The sequence below is a fragment of the Daktulosphaira vitifoliae genome, unplaced genomic scaffold, assembly GCF_025091365.1.
Source record: "Daktulosphaira vitifoliae isolate Bord-2020 unplaced genomic scaffold, ASM2509136v1 Scaffold_2, whole genome shotgun sequence".
Lineage (NCBI taxonomy): Eukaryota > Metazoa > Arthropoda > Insecta > Hemiptera > Phylloxeridae > Daktulosphaira > Daktulosphaira vitifoliae.
The window spans coordinates 17,712,123-17,730,150 of record NW_026099573.1 but is presented as its reverse complement, the minus strand read 5'-3'; the positions used below and the strand labels follow the sequence as shown (position 1 = coordinate 17,730,150).

General features: G+C 24.8%; 1 protein-coding gene across 24 annotated transcripts in view; it reads right to left on the bottom strand.

Moving 5' to 3' along the window:
• LOC126898537 (twitchin) overlaps positions 1 to 9,285 on the bottom strand; it is an 84,728-nt gene extending 75,443 nt beyond the window's left edge. For all 24 annotated transcript variants that reach the window (XM_050672651.1, XM_050672653.1, XM_050672655.1 and 21 more), the window contains exon 1: positions 9,145 to 9,285. The gene's annotated coding sequence lies outside the window, so the exon portion shown is untranslated. The remainder of the gene's footprint in view (positions 1 to 9,144) is intronic.
• Positions 9,286 to 18,028: the final 8,743 nt, after the last annotated feature.

Sequence of the window (18,028 nt, the reverse complement as noted above, 5' to 3'; positions counted from 1 at the left end):
TTTTTTTTTTTTTTTTTTATAACATTTGTTTATTAAAATAACTTTATAAAATTTACATCTATACAAAATATATGCACAACCGTAAATGGGTTAACAGTAGTGAAAATATTACTATATGACTTGAATAGTATGCAGTAGTGTGGCACCCAATGGAGTTACCTACTTTAAATTTTGTTTTTTGTTTTAATTTTTTTTTTATAGGAGGTCTCTACACCATTTTCTTTTTAATATTCTTGGCGGATTGTCGGGGATGTGCTTTGAATAGAGGTATTGAATATTAGGGTTTGGGTGAGAGTTAAATTGTTATGAAGTTATAAACACATTATAATAATATTAATTAGACTGCGAATAAATTTTAATTTACAGTATTAGTTTTTCCTATGTGTGTATCATTCTCACAGCACTATCTGATATTTACTAAAAGTAAATAAGCCATTATTTTATTGCATAAAATTCCAATTATTTTGATTAAATAAAGAAAATCCATTCAGGTATTATACCTAAAATTAAAATTAAAATTAACATTAAAACTTAATACATTTTTAAAATTTTGTTTTTATACATTCATTTTATTTTTTAGTTGTCATTTTTGCAAGATAATGTAGGTAAAGGAACTCTTAATGAAGTGATTTACAAATACAAAAACGATTTTGTTCAAGAAGTCTACGAATTTAATAAAATAAAATTTAAAGTCATTCACGGAGACTTAATAATTCAGATTGATGACATTATCGCAGTTTTTTCCTTAGTAACTTTTTTTTTGAGTATATGTAATAGATTTTTGCAATGAGTCAGAGGATTTGTTTAGTTTTATTAAAACACTAAACAGTGTGTGACTAATAATGCTTAAACTTCGATACAATTATCATTTTGTTTTATTTGTTAAAGATAATTATTCCTTTTGTAGACTATATTTAAAACAGTTTAAATACAATTTAAATAGTTGCCCAACGGTTTTATTCGATACATTTAATATTTGGCAAGAGTATAAATGACATTTTTATTATCTGTGTTATAAGATAGATTTTAACATTTATTAATTATTCATTTCTTGAAAAAAATAGGAATTTTGCCAATCTAGTCATAAGACAAGAAATATACATTTAGTAAATCATTTAATTTGAATGAAAATTGGGTTATTATTTTTTTAAAATTTTTACTGAGGTGAAGACGTTAATACTTAAATAAGACAGAATAGATGAGTTGAATCTTAGAATAAATTTAAGCTGAATTTTAAAATGTCCTGTAACGTATGTGAATATTTTAAGAAAATATTTATTTCATATACCTATTACATAATATAAAATTCGTAACAAAAAATTATAAATGCAAATAACTGTATAATTTATATGACATTAATTCTTATAAATAAAAATATTTTTGTACTTATTTTTGCAAGAATGATATTATATTATTTTGTTGTTCAGCTTAACATTTGAACTTGTGTTAATAAGATAACTGATTAGTTTTATAGAAGTAGTTTAAGAATAATTCACAAACAAATCATAAATGAAACCTTAATTATAATCTCACCTAGGGGAGGACTCTTAGTGCCACAACTACTAAGATGTGTGCCCCTGTACCTTGCATATCCGATTTTTCACTAGAAATACTAGAGGGATTTATAAATGAAAGAAAAATGTTTTTGTATAATAAAAATTCAATATTAATATTAATTCCTAAATGCATAACAAATTGTATACAGTTTGTTGAAATAATTGAGTCATTAAAAATATTATATTTTGAAGTTATTTAGGACTGTGATTGTGGGGGTTTCCAAAATTTTAGATTTGATTTATTATTTTTGATATTTTATTTGGGGTTTTTATGCAAAAAAATCGTCATTGGTATGTTTTTATTTTTTTAACATAAAATTTTCTTAAAAATCTTGAATTTGATATAAGTATGAAGAACACAAATGTCCCAAAACATTATCAATAGTTAAAAATAATGTAATTTTTGGTAAATTGTAAATTATTTATTATTTTTGATTTTTTTTGTAATAGAATAATTGTTGAAACGTTATTTTTTCAGTATTAAAGAACACATAAAACGTTTTATTTTGATATACATAAAAATTGTCTGACGTTCCAGAAAATTATTCAAAAATTAGTTAAAAAAATTTTCTAAACTATTTCTCTACTTGAATTTTACATTAGATTTTCATAGAAGCATACCAAAGTAAAGCCTTTTTTAGTCGTTAGTAAACTTAAAATAAAAATTTTATTAGGCTTAGTGTTTTTAAAAAAATGTTATTGCAGTTTTATAATACAAAAACCTAGCATAGTGGGGACGTGACATAGTTGGGTCCAGTATAGATTTAATATGACAGTGATTAAAATCACTATCATAAAAATGCTTCTATGCAAATTTGTAGATAGTGTTTAATTTTAAAAAATGTTTGAATTATTCCAAAAGCAACATGATCTCTTATTTCTTTATTTATATCCTGATTGCAAGCTTTATGATTTATAAGTGTAATATATAAATAAATATTTATTATAGCATTATATAATATTTATATAGTATGAAATTGATACTTAATAATTTAGTGTTGTAATTTTTACAGAGAAATTATAAAAAATTATAAAGCAGTTATTACTTTTATGGAAAATGTATGTTATTTACAAATAAATTTACTGGTATACATGGAATTTTCATCTGAGGCCAAAATATAAATTTCTAAACTCATTTTTGCGCCGATTTCTAATCTACAATTAGAGTTTCGCATATGGCTTAAATAATAATAAAATCCTTCTAATTAAAATAACAAATATTTATGTTTGTTTGTTTGGCTACGTATGAATAATCAATAAATATATGTTAATTAAAAATAAGTTGAAAAAGTTCCTACTTCTTTACGCATATTTAAGTTTTTAACCTCCCTTGTATAAATAGAAATGGTCCAATTAAAAAAAAAAAGTATAACGTATAAAATAATTATATAAATAGTATTTATTATAAAAAAATTATAGTGATCCATATACATTTTTCAAAAATTTATCGCATTATAAAATTATTTATTTATTAAGTTTAATGTCCGTGTTTTCACCATAAAAACAAAGTAAAGTCTGAAATTTTTTTTTTCCATAATAAAGTTCATTAGCTTTAATTTAAGATATATATAAAAGTTTCAATATTTTCCAGAACACTTTCGAAAGTTAAATTGAAAAAGTTAATATTTTGTGAAAAAGTTGTCATTTTGATTCCCTCTTTGTGGGTGGTAAAGAGTCAGATTTATAAAAAAAATATACAAAATAATAGGTAAATACCACATGTATTGATTTGGTAATTTCAAAAAAAGTTATGGCAGTTTTAATTTAAAAAAAAATTTAAAATGTCGAAAATTACCGATTTTTAAATTTATACATTTTTTGGATATTTCCTTCATTTACGGGGAACGAGAAAAATTTTTTTAATTGTTGAGGGTATTGTCTTCGACTAGATATGATTTATGATCTTTTGACGTATTGTTGAAAGAAATCGTTTCGGTAGAGCTGAGCAAAAGTGGTAACAGACACAAAAAAAAAATAAATCATAGTAAAATTAATATATTCTCTGCTTTGCATCGAAGTTAAAAGACAGGTTTGAAAACATAATTTTTTATAGTAATGTATTTTTGAGATAATTTCTAAGTTATTCAAATAGAGTGTTTTTTTGCGATATTCAATGATAATAGGTTCTATTAAATTAAAATTGGATTTTTGATGTATACTTCGACAAAATCTGTTCAATTTGAACTAAGAATTTTTATGGATAAACATAAAAAACATATTATGGTAAGATCAATACCTTCTCAGTTTCGCATTGAAGCTAAAAATAAGCTTTTAATGTAGTCCAAAACTATAAGATTATTTTATAACTATATATATTTTCCATATAGTTCATGAGTTGCCATTAAAAAAAATAAAAATGAAATTTTTAAGTTATAAGGGATGATTTTAAAAAGTCAATACTGGTTGATAAATCAAGAAATATTTGTTACTAAATGAAATCAATAATTTTTTTTTCAATATTGTATATATTTGCGAATAATCAAATGGTTTATTTTAAATCAATTACTCCATATATAGGGTAATTACAGGCGGTAATTAACCAAAATTTCAGGTGTCTAGAATTACTAACCGAAGCCAATGGCCAGTAAATCCAAACTTTTGCAATACTTATTCGATATTATTAAATAACATCTAGGTGACAAAAACTAAAATACTTAGCGGCAAAGTGAAAAAGAATAAAGCGACATTGTTTTAAACATTTTTAAAATTAAAAAAAAGTTATTAGGTTTGTCAAATATTGTTATAACCTACCCTATTCACCATAATAAGAACATAACATTTGTATTATGCGATATTTATAGTTAATTGCGGTTGCTGGCTATCCGATAGCCTGCAGTGAATATAACTAATTGTTAATAATTCCGAAATATTGATTCCTAAGTTTTTTATAATAATACTTTTGGTATATAAACAAGTTAAATATGTATTGATAATTAAAAAATTAAGTAGATAGCCTGCAATTTCTCTTATAACTTTATTCGTATTCCCGTTGCCATTTAAATGTTTTTTAATAATATCTAAATCGTAAAGTGTATTCAACCTTGGAGATTTTATTTTTGTACTGATAGACACAAAAAGTGCCAGTACTTAGAAGATTTTAATAATTCTTAAAATTAGTAAATACTTAATATGTATTTATAATATGGCTCGATAAAGTATAATGAAGTATTTTGACTGCAGTGAATTTTAAAATAAATTTATAGTTATAATAAATTTTCAATTTATTAAATAAATATATAATAGTCCAATAAGCACGTGTGCTTTGCACCCATAGGATCTGCTTTTGAAATATATGATAATTATTTTGTATATTTTTGTAGCTACTAAAACAATTTTCATAATTAAAACATGTTCTAACTGTCGACAAGCTTTGAAGAGAGAACTTAGACTGAAATTATTTTGGCAAATGCTCAAAAATCTTAAATTTCTAGTTGTTTATCGAATTTATTCTAAAAAAATATCTTATTACTCTTTCTAACTGAATGTATTTAAATAGATACACCAGTTTCACCACTTGTGAAATATATTGTAAAAGATATTTAAAAAGAACAATTATAAAGATATATTTAATAATTTATTAAAACTTAATTGATGATCCTATATCCATGATTATTTCCAGAAATTGTTAGTCCTTAATTAAAAATATAATTTGTCAGGTATTACATAAAAGTATAAGTCCTCTATTAAATATCAATAATGCAGTTTAAAACGTTTCACTATCATTTATTAACATCACAAGAAAACTCAATTTGAATAAAACTTAATTATATCTATAAAATCTACAATAATCACACTAATTAGTTTCTATAATTTTAGTACATCACTTAAATAATGAATAACGTATAAAATTATTATATATTATTATTATTACTAATAATATTACTATGAAGTAAATATCTAAAATTTTAAAAATGGTTTATCACTGCGGTATGAAAAATAACAAATGTGGGCCATTCTACTGGCCTATACTGCAGTATTATATTTTTAGATTTTTTCACTTTCTTGCTCTATTCTGTGTAATATTTATTAAAATCTATTTTGAGATTTCTATGTATAATATTTGTAGTATAATCTTGTTAGCGTGTTGTTTATGTCATACAGTGCACGCTTCTTCGAAATATTTTTGAATAGCTAATAAAACAAATATATATTGTTGATAAAAATATAAATGCCAATATTTCTATGTAAATATTTGAAATGTGCTCATCAACTAATAGAAGAATCCATGGGGTTCATTAGGTCCGGATTCCCCATGAAATTAAATTATGGTAGAATAAGTTTTGAAAAAGTTTACGTTCAAAAAACTATCCGACCCCTCTCCTACAAAATTTCTAAATAAGACCCTAAGAATTGAAGATAATTAAGTCAACAAAATTCTTGTTAAGCTATTAAAATCAAATTAATTATTTGACGTCTATTCAAACTAGCTTGGAAATTTTGTAGCCAAAAAGATAATAAAATAATAAATTAATTAAATTTATACATTTATAATAACAATTAAAATATATTATTTACTGTTATTTATTTAATATTACTAAATGCAATTAATATTAATTATTTAACAAAAATTGTAATTTGAAGAAAAATTTAATATTTTTTGATTTTAGTTTATACAATTATATTACTACAATGATAATTAGAACTAAATTTTTGACATGGCCTCTGGGGACTGACAGCCGGTCATCGAAAGTGTACCGAAGACCTGTGAAATAAAGAAGTAAAGTACAGAATAAGAACCGGTGAAAGGCGTCGTAGAGACAAACATTAGTTAATGGGTTCCCTAGGGAATCGTGCACTTATGATTCCTATATACTTCTACAGAATGATTCTTTTAACGCTAGCCAAAATATTTAAATGGGAGTTATAGTAACTATATGATTATTATAACTCCTACTTAAATTTTTGGCTAACGTTAAAAGAATCACTCTGTTTATAAATTGATAACGTAATATGCTGCTGAAGGAAATACGGAACTGTGTCATTTTTATTGGGGGAGTGTTGTATCCAATTAACTTATCACAAAATGTAATAAATCAACAAAATTCTGAAGTTGCAAAACTAATTTTCAGGTATTTTATGTTTATAAGTTTATGACTTAAGTTTCAGCTTCTTAGTTACGTCTTAGTTTGATTATTTTTATATTGCAAATAATTGGTGACCATACGTGCATTTCTACGGAGGCGAAAAAGCACCATGTTCAAAGTGTAGAAGGTAACGGGAAAACACTGCACTTAAATTTCCCCAGGATATACCAATCCAGTTGGTATTAACCAACTTAACGGTTGTACATAAAAACAAATAAGATAAAACCAGACGATTTAAAGATATTTTTAAGAGTAAAATAAAATTTTTCTGATGATTTGGGAGTATGAAAATATTTTAATGTTATCGTATATTCAACAATATGGTATCATTGAAAATTACAATATTTGTCACTGAAAATGTTTAAAATTATTATATGAGCTTGTAAAATTAATTAATTTCGTATAATTTCATCAATATTTAATATATCAGAAAAAATAAATCATTTAACATATAGTCTAACTGTTATATTATATGTTAAATGTTTTCTTAATGTTAGACTCTAACATTAAGAAAACTTTACATAGAATTACCTTCTTCAGTACCTTATTATTTATATCGTTTTATTATTGATTTTACTATAGAAATTAATGACGTAGTAAGGATTTCTTAACTATGCAATATAAATTATGATTAGATATTATAAAAAGCATACAATGCCTGGTGTTGTATGGACAGTATGATAGAACTATTTTCAAAATTTGTGACACAAAAATTACTCTTAATTATATTAAAATATTTTTGTAAAATATCAATAGAAAATTTTATATTTGAATAATAAAAATTTATAATCTTTTCACTGTCAAAAAAAAAAATGATTACAAAAATGTTTAATCTCTACTTATCCATCTTGATCTGAAATGGTTTAATTAATCTCATAAATAACTTAATTAGCATAATATGCTCCCTTTTCTGAAAAAAATTAATTGATCGACATCATGATTTGGATTGAGACCTTTTATATTTGTAAGATATAGTATATAATTTTGTGTGTTATTTTATAATAATAATAAGATTAGTTTTAGTTGCAGTATAAATTTAAAGGTACATTGATGAAAATGGTATTTATATTATTTTTTTTCCTACTATCAGTTTAAAACTTATTTTAATGTTTAACATTTTTTTGACACAATAGTTATAAATAAGTAAATGTGAATATCATTTATCAGTTAAATATTTCATATTTATCATTTAAAATATAACACAATACAACTGTTGTTTGTGATTTTCTAAAACGTTTGGTTATTATTTAACGCTCAATAAAAATGATTTGACAAACTATTTTTCACGCATTTCAAATGCAAATATGATCACATGAAAATACTTGAAATACATAAAAATAATTAAGCAGGTGTTAATATCCTTTAAATTTGTTGTATTTTAAAAAAGTCATGTTATATTTTCCTACACTTATTTATACTAAGAACTGGGTATAATTTTTCAAAAAATTGTGTTCTATAATGAAAATATGTGATTTGTACCATATATATGCTAATATTTTTTATATTTAATATTTAATATATTTTTTTTTAATTTCATTATGTTNATATTTTTTATATTTAATATTTAATATATTTTTTTTTAATTTCATTATGTTATTTAAATAGAATGTCTACAAGTGGGAATTGGACCAAAACCAATATGGTCAGAGTGAACATAAAAATAAAGATGACTAATAATATTTACACTTATTTAGGGCGTGGACACTGTCCAAAACACCTTAAAATAACAAAAAGAACTATGTACAATTACACCACTAATTAAAATTGATCATATTTTTGTAATTTATCCATCAAGCGTCTAAATAATAATGACTGCGTCTACCATCTACTTATTGTTCGAATAGAATATTAAAGGGCATTTATTTCGTCGATGACGGTTTTTATTTTTAAGTTTAATGCTCAAGCAAATCTTATACCAAGCTAACGGAGTAGGTTTCGAAAAAATATAAGTCTAAAATAAAACATAAAACATTTACATGCTAATTAAAGGTCATCAAACAATAAAATATATGCATTAATTATTAAAAAGAAAATAAAAAAGTTGTTTTCATTGCTTTTGAACATAATATTAAATTTTGTTTAATCATTTGAATGTTTCAAAATATTATTAAAATATAAAAAAATGATTTAAAAGAACTTTAATTAATTTAATATATAAAAAGGTATTAACAAACAAACTCAACCTAACAAGGTTTTAAGGACATTCAATCAGATTAATTATACTCAAAACAGAAAGAAAGAGGTTGGGATTAATTTAAGTCGCAATCAAATGGTGTGAATATTTACCCTTTTAAATGTGTATGCATATCCAAAATATTTCACTGATTGTTAAATACTAATATCAAAAAGAAGTTTTTCAAAGTAATAGAAACCGATGAAAAATGTAATATTTTTTATTTTGTGATAAAAAATGTATTCTATATTACTTGATAACCAAGTTAATTAATGATATATTAATTTTGTTAAAAAAAAAGTATTAAATTAAAATTCTAATGGAATTTTACCTTCGAATAAGCTGCTCCATTTTACAAAAAAATAAAAATCACTAAACACAGCACATGACCACAACTCGGCGAGCACTAACGGCAGTCCATTGTACGGTCCATCCTCAAGGGATATATTTAGCATGTAAATCTATAGAGAGAAATGTGATGCGGCCACAAATATAAAAAAAAAGAACGGGCACATAATCCTGACGTCAGAGGTATTTTATGAATAGCAAAGATGACAAGAATTTGGATTTGACACTCTAATAAATAATGTCTTTTTAATCCAATAATCAATTCTATGATTATAATATGGGTCAATTTATTAATATATTTTATATTATATAGATAAATCAAACGAGCCAAAATTATACAAGCGCAATGACCAACCAATATAAACAAAAGTATTTGATAGACAGATTTTGGATAGTGAACAAGAAATAATTAATCAACAATTTTACATCAATGAAAATACTACAAATGATACTACCAACGCCAAATAACGAAAATATAATAGTTTTATCGTTTAATTCTTCTTCAACTAGTATCATGTGCTCATATGATGCAATACTCTACTGTTGGCTAAAGAATCAATAATTAAATATATTAAGTATAGTTATGTGTAGTTCATCGATACGAACTTAAGTTATGATTTTTTAACATTAATTAAAATTTATTTAATTAAAAATTTTAATTTTATGAGTTTATAAGTAATTGCCTATAAATCAAGCACTGAAACTCTTCGATATTTTGCGATTTCGTTTTAGAGTAATGTTGTAAGCTTGAAAAATTTCAATTGAACATTTTTTTTTTCAGAAAATATTCAAGGGTGGTTGAAAATTTAAAATTTATGAGTTTAAGTTTTTATATAAAACATTTAAAATCTAGTATTGTTTAATATTATATTACTGTATCATAAGTGTTTAAACTGATATATATCACGATTTTATAGTTGATAATAATCAGTTATCAGACTTATTTTTAAAATTAAATTATAATTAATATTAAACTTTTACTTTTTCAAATAAGTTAAGGTAAAGAGAGATAAGTTAAAAATCAGGAAATACGACAATTTCTGTAATTCATAAAATCAATCACATATAACAATACATCCTTACTAGTATAAAAGTCACTTGTGGTAAATTTTGTTACTCACTAAACGCACGTAAATGCGCGTTAATTTTGGATGTGGGTTCATATACAAAATGTTTTGATGTAATTTTTGAACAAAAAAATATATTGGTATTAGTAACTAAGAAAAACGTTTTTCTCTCAAATATTCTAAAAGTAATACTTAGTATCTATAAATTATTAAGATATCCTTTTCATTATTATATTATATTAATATAATTATATTTATTATATAGATATATTATATTTTGATTATAGTTATTGTGACCTCCTCTATTTCCTATATTTCTGGTTGTGGTAGCGATAATTTTTTCTTTTGAATGAAACTTTATTTAACTATCGCCGACAGTACCACGGTGACCCGCAATAATTTTGTAGGAGACAACCAATTTTTTGAGTTCTAAATCACATGAAGTATTTACAAAAGCCACTTTAAATTTTCACTTTAAATCATCTCCCAGGCATTTCTACACTTGACTATGATTTCATTCTATGGTTCCGGCCATTCATCATCATTTTAGTTAAGCCACTCTGGTTCGTTTCACCATAATTTAATCTTCTTTAGTTGTGTTAGATCACATCCACGCAAAAAACAGGATTGTCGCTCTTTTTAATATGGTACTACTCGCTTGTAGTTGTTATAGTGTGAATTTCGCCGACCTTGTTCGCTACGAATGTCTTCCAAGTACATAATTCGCTATCTATCCTCGCTAAAACAATTGTCAAATCAGACGGGAAATATCTTCAATATTTTGTAATGTTTAACTTCAGCAAAAGGTTTTTGACTAGACGACAAATTAGTACACCGGCACACAATTCGAGTCTAGCAAATGTAACTACTTCTAGAGACACGACTTTAAATATTGTCATTACTAGCCGCGTACTACTGACCTCTCCAGAATAATCCACTATTCATATATACAAACAACATCCGTACACGTTGTTTGAAGCATCAGCATACCCGTGTACTTGAATGGATCATACTTTATCGCAGCCTACTATCTGATACATGGATATTTTCGACTTGCTTCAATGTTTGTTTATATCCTGACCATTCCACCACAATTTCCTCGGGCAGTTTATTATCCCAACCGCATTTACAGTCCAACGCAAAAAGATAAAGGCACACCATTTAATCAAATAAAATTCTATATTTATACATTTATGGATTCTATGTACTACCAAACTTTAGATTATACCCAAATGGATAGCAATCTTATATTATTTCTTGATCATAAATTAATAAATGAAGTCTTATCGATGAATTTATTAGATTTTGTTGCGACAAAATTATAAAGGCAAATAATTATCTATAAACAAACGATTTTATATTACAAAATTTATTACGTTTATTAATTTTTTTATTATATTAATATTTAGTTGAACCTCCATTAGTACGAATAGTTGCAAAAATTCTACTTGTAATGATGTCATAAAGTTTTTTATGATGTCTAGGGAAATTAGTGTCCAAGCATCTAAAATCGATTTTTTTAACTCACGAACTGAAAAATATTGTTTGGCATCTTTATAAACTTCATTGGCGAGTAACCCCCAAACATTTTCAATAATATTTAGATCTGGAGATCGTGCAGGCCATTCTAATATTGGTATAGAATTTTTTTCAAACCATAATTTTATGATTCGAGCAATATGAATTGGCGCATTATCCTGCTGAAATATAAAATTTCTTTGTTAAGAAAATCTTTATACTTCAAAGCATTTATTCTACCATCTAAAAAACAACTTCACTTCGTCTTTTATAACCAATTGCACACCAAATCATTGCAGATCCTCCTCCCACTTGACGTTTTGACATTATACGTTTATCTTTTCTTAAATCATGATAGTAATACGAAAAACAACAAGTCCAACCAAGTTAAATTCTTTTTATTTGAAAAAATTACTTTTCTCTATTTTTTTGACCAATTTGTTTTGTTTCTTGAAAAGTCTAATCTAGCTTGTTTATTACGTTCATTTAATGGTGATTTCCTTATTAGTTTTTTTCGGATGAATGTCGATGTGCTTTTTAATAGCCTTTGTACGTTACGAATATCAGTTTTCACACCACATGGATTGAGAATACCACATGTAGACAAAGCAGAATTCTATGCAACTCTTAACCCTTAAACAGTCGCGTGGGGGTCTAGCATACCCCCACATAAATAAAAACGGATGTATTATATTGCATAAAAGGTGTACATTGATATAAATTTAGAAGATGGTTTTTATAGTAATATTGAATAGATTTTCATAAATAAATACCTTTGAAAAAAAAATGTATGACTTAAAATATCCATCAAAGTTGAAATGGGTCATATTGACCCCAACGCGACTATGAACGTTATAATTTTTTTTTGAATTTGTATTTTTTTCAAAATATCATTTTATTGTAAATGCAATTATATAATCGATATAATATTGTGGAATTGGGATTATGTGGGTCTGCCACCGTCTGTGCAATTAAGTTTTAAAAATAAATAATCTTTTGAGAATTTCCACTACTCGATGATACGGAACAAATACGAACTAAACATGTAATAAATACATCCCGTCGCAATGTGGACACATTGATTATCGGTGCCTCATTTACAATTACCACTATTCACATTTACCCCTCCTGACCCTACTCGTATTATAATAATTAAATTGTATTGTAATATTAATAATAAAAAAATTCAATTCAGAAAAATGATTATGTAAATGTAAATACACATAAAACCATTAAATATAAGGCATGTTTGAGCTCAAAGAAATACAAGAAAAATTAATAAAAATACATTTTGTAATAGTAAAAGCTTTTATTTACCGTCTTAAAAATAAGATTTTGCAGTTAAAATAATTTTTTTACAAACCAAAATTTTTTAATGAAATTTTGAAAATTAAGTTTTTTTTTTTTGTAATATAATTTTTAGTAATGCACATAATTTTGTCATTTATTTATTTTTTAATTTTAATTTTTTAATTGTTATCCATATTTATATATCATATGGTAACAAATAATGTCTTTGAATTAAAAAAAATGAACTTTTTTATACATATTTTATACTTTTTTAGAAATGGGGTCTAATAGACCCCCACGCGACTATGAACGTTAAAAATAGGTACGCGCCTGCTTAAGAGTTAATATTGCTCTTTTCTCACGATCAGTTAATACTTGCAATCGACCTGTAGACTTCTTGAAATTATAGTTTTGGCCAAGTTTTACAAAATTATCTATCACTGTAGATATGTTTTATAATATTTTGTCGTTAAGCCATATTGATCCAATAAAAGCAAGTAATTTTGTATAAGGTCACAAAAAAAAAAAAAAAAAGAAGCAGAGCTAAACCAAAATACTTTTCCACTACGCGTAGAAGCTAAAACAAAACATAAAAACTCGTGTTTTATTACCTACCGCTAGAATAATTCTTTGTATATTTACATGTATTTGAACAATTAATATATTAAAAAATATGAGATTATATTATAAATTCAAAAGCCATTTGCTATAAAAAAAACGGTAGCACAATGGGTTGCGTCACAGTATGGGATGCTACTACTATAGCATAGTTAGGACAAGTATAGATGATACCTGACAGTGATTAAAAACATTTCGATGCAAACATGTAGTTATACTATTTACATAAGATTTACTTTAAGATTTATATAAAAGTGTCAGTATTTCTGGAATATTTTCAAAAATAAAGTTCATTTTTTCTAGAAAAATGTTGAAACTCCCTGTGGGCAGATAAAGGGCCAAATTATCGCAAAAATAAATCAAATGATAGGTAAATATCTAAGGTATGTATAAAAAAAATGCATAACAATTATAATTTTTTAATTCTCATAAAATTAAGTTAAACTTAAAGTTATAGTAACAAATTCAACAATTGTTAATTATAAACTTTCAAAAATTAACTTTAAAAAACCAAAAAAATAGGATAAAAGTGATATTTTACAATAATGATTTTTAATATATTAAAAATCAAAATCAGAAATAAATTTTTTTTTTTTTACTTATATGTAAATAATTTTTTTTTACTAATTAATAATAATATCAAAAATTAGAAGTGNGTAAATAATTTTTTTTTACTAATTAATAATAATATCAAAAATTAGAAGTGATAGAAAAATCTAATTGCAAATTTGAAAACAGCGCGAATAGTTGCAAAAGAAAAGTATATTTTTGCTTTTATGAAAAAGGTCCTTGTAGTACAGTGTATTTATTTATAAGTAACAAAAATTATTAATTGAAAAGTATTGCATCAAGCTCTTTAAATTTTTATACACGTTAATAGTAAAGAAATATACAACTACTTTATTATTTTTATAAATACTCCGTATAAATCACAATGTTTAAATATTATTAATCATTACATAATAAATTGAATTACTATAATCAGTATTTATTCTAAATCAAAAAGCCACTAATCAAGGATATAATTAAGGATTAAGGAGTTCATTTTGTTTTTGGAATATTCCACCAATTTCTTAGAATTAAATACTATCTACAGATTTGCATCGAAGCGTTTCTTAAGACAGCGATTAAGATCATTGTCAGTTATCATCTTTACTTGTCCCAACTTTGTCATATCGGTACTGTGCCTCTACTCCACTTAGCTATAGTTTTTTTTTTGTTATTATTCATAGACCATATATTGGTTTTAATGTTAAGTTTACTAACATTAGAATAAGAATTAATAGGCTTGTCTTTGAAATTAAGTTTAATAATAAAATATTCAAAAGAGATATGCAGTCCATAAAATTTTATTTAGTTTTAATATTAGTTATATTAACTATACTTATTTTCCTAAAGAACCAGCAATGACGAAATTTAACTCAGAGTATGGTTGTCCGAATATTCGCGTCAAACAACGGTCCTAAACAAATTTCAGATGCTGGTTGGGTTGGGCTGGTATTTCAACTGCAAATGGCAGTAAACTAACATCTGAACTACCTAATGTAGAAGCTAGTTCGTTCGCAGACGATATTGTAGTGATTACAAAAGTTACAAAGTACATTGCTACATTGATTGAATTAAGTATAGAATGTGTGAATGTAGGAATATTAATCAACCTAACAAATTTGGTTGTGTTTATATTTTTAACAGTGTTGGCATTAGATTGCATAGAAACAGCTAATGGTATAGAGATTTGTAGGATTTCTCATAGAGAAAAATACGTTACCTTTTAGTACTTTTTTTTTATAAAATAGTTTTTAATAAAAAAAAATAAATAAAAGAAATGTGTTGTATTAACGTAGTATTGACGTTACATGTTACGAACATTAGTTGAGTAACAAATATGAGAGGTTTTATAAATAATTATCTTTAAAAAAATTTCGATGTATACAACAGCAATACAATAGGTGGGCAAAGCCAGGCAATTCTCCATTGGAGAAATTCTGTAAGCAGTGATATGAACCTCAATGAAACTTCCTAAATGAAGAACTAATATGAAGAATCTTCATATTAGTGGCACCTGTCTTTGTTTAGAATTGTTTAGAAAATCTTATCATCATAAATTACGATCTATGATTGCATATTTATTTAGAATTCGACATTTGGAGTTTTATTAGGAAGTCCATTGCGTTTTAAAATCGATTATAGGAAACTAATATAGTCATTCTGATATCATCGCGTTAAATGCTACGAAATCGTATTTTTTTATTTTTTTTTTTTTTTTGTGTCTGTCACTATTTTTTTTTCAACTCTACCTGAACCGATTTTTCTCAAAGATACGTCAAAAGATCACAAATCGTATCTCAATGAAATCAATACTATCAACAATTGAAAAATTTTACTTCATTCCCCGTAAATGGTGGAAATCCCCCCAAAAAGTTAAATTTTTAAAATCCATAGATTTTGAAATTTTTTAAACTTTTAGCTTCTTAAAATAATGTTTTTTTTTGTGTCTGTTATCACTTTTTCTCATACTATATTCAGTTTCAATAATTATACTTCTAAATCAAAGAACTATTATCGGGATTTACATAAAAAATAAGAGTTCATTTTGCTTTTTGAATATTCTACCAATTTGTTATGTTATGTAATTGGGGTGAACCTCTAAATAAAATTTTTATCTATGCAATAAACTATGATATATTTATAACTATTTTGTCGAATAAAATTTATGTCATATTGTTACAAATGAACAACATCATCAATATTATCTGTTAAGCATTAAACTATATTATTTTTAAACTTTCATGTAAATGATAAAATACACATAAATAATAATATATAAATCATCACAGATATTTCAATATTTTAATGAAATAATTAATCATTTTTCAGTATTGTATATTATCTTTCATGTGTATATAACTATAAAAATTAACAAAATAGGGATATAGAAGGTATAAAAAAGGTTTAAATCTCGCCTATTGCTCTCTGAGCAATGTTTCTTTCTGCAATAAAGAGTAATCTTTGCTCATTCTATACATACTCTCAATTCTATCAATATGCACACAGTTCATAGATTTCAATTGTTTAATTCATGTGCAAGAAGTGAACAGTCACTCTCGAGTTTAGTTCAAGTAAACAAGACGACATTCTTTTATTAAACATTCACCGGAAACATCAATATAGATAATAATTAATTAAATTAATAAGGTTTAAAAATTTACTTATATTAAGTGAATAGTAAAAGTAAGGACAAAGAAAGATTAAGTAATCACTAAAAGATCACTGTGTTCTTCTACTACTTTTCATTATTCTTACATTAATCATACTCATACCCGAGAGATGTCATTATTAAAAACAATATAGTAACTCTCTTATTCTCTTCTCTATATTTCTTTTTCTTTTTTTTGAGTTTCTATACATTTCTTAAGATTAAACACTATTTATAGATTTGCATCGACAATTTTCTTTATTGAAGAGATTTTAACCACTGTAATATATCATATATACTTGTCCTAAACTATACCACGTTCAACGTCGTTCATGCTGTGCCGCGACCCGACTGTGCTACAGTTTTTATTTATTCATAATTATTTTTATAAATAATAATCGTGTAATTAATAAATTTATTATAAATTGATTTTTGTTTTTACCATGAAAACTATTTAAAGTTTGGAATTTTTTTTTATATTAAAGTATATTACATAAGCTTTAATTTAAAAAAAAACGGTAGCACAGTGGGGTAGCGGCACAGTATAGATGATATCCGACAGTGATTAAAATCACCATCATAAGAAACGCTTCGATACAAATCTGTACATAGTGTTTAATTTTAAGAAATTGATAGATTATTTAAAAAGCAACAATAATTCTTATTCTCTTAATTTGATTCTGATGGTTATTTGATTTATAATTATAATATATGAATTAATAATAATTATAGTAATTAAATTTAGTAATTAGTATTTAATTAAATTGATATTCAATAATTTAATATTGTAATTTTAATGGAGATATTATAAAAATAATAATGCAGTTGTATATTTTAGCTTCGATGCGAAGNAATGCTTGATGTCTTTACCTATTATTTGGTATATTTGTTTTGTAAATTTGACCTTTTTTCTGTCCACAGGGGGTGATTTAAAATGACAACTTTTTCACAAAAAATTAACTTTTTCAACGTAACTTTTAAAAATGTTCCGGAAGGTCTGACACTTTTATATATATCTTAAATTAAAGCTAATGTAATGTACTTTAATTTGAAAAAAAAAATTTGACCTCTGGACTTGTCTTCATGGTGAAAACGGCTACCGAATGCTATTTTTGTGTGAAAATTTTCGATTTTATAATTTACATTTTTTACTTTAAAGTGCTATAACTTTTTAAAAA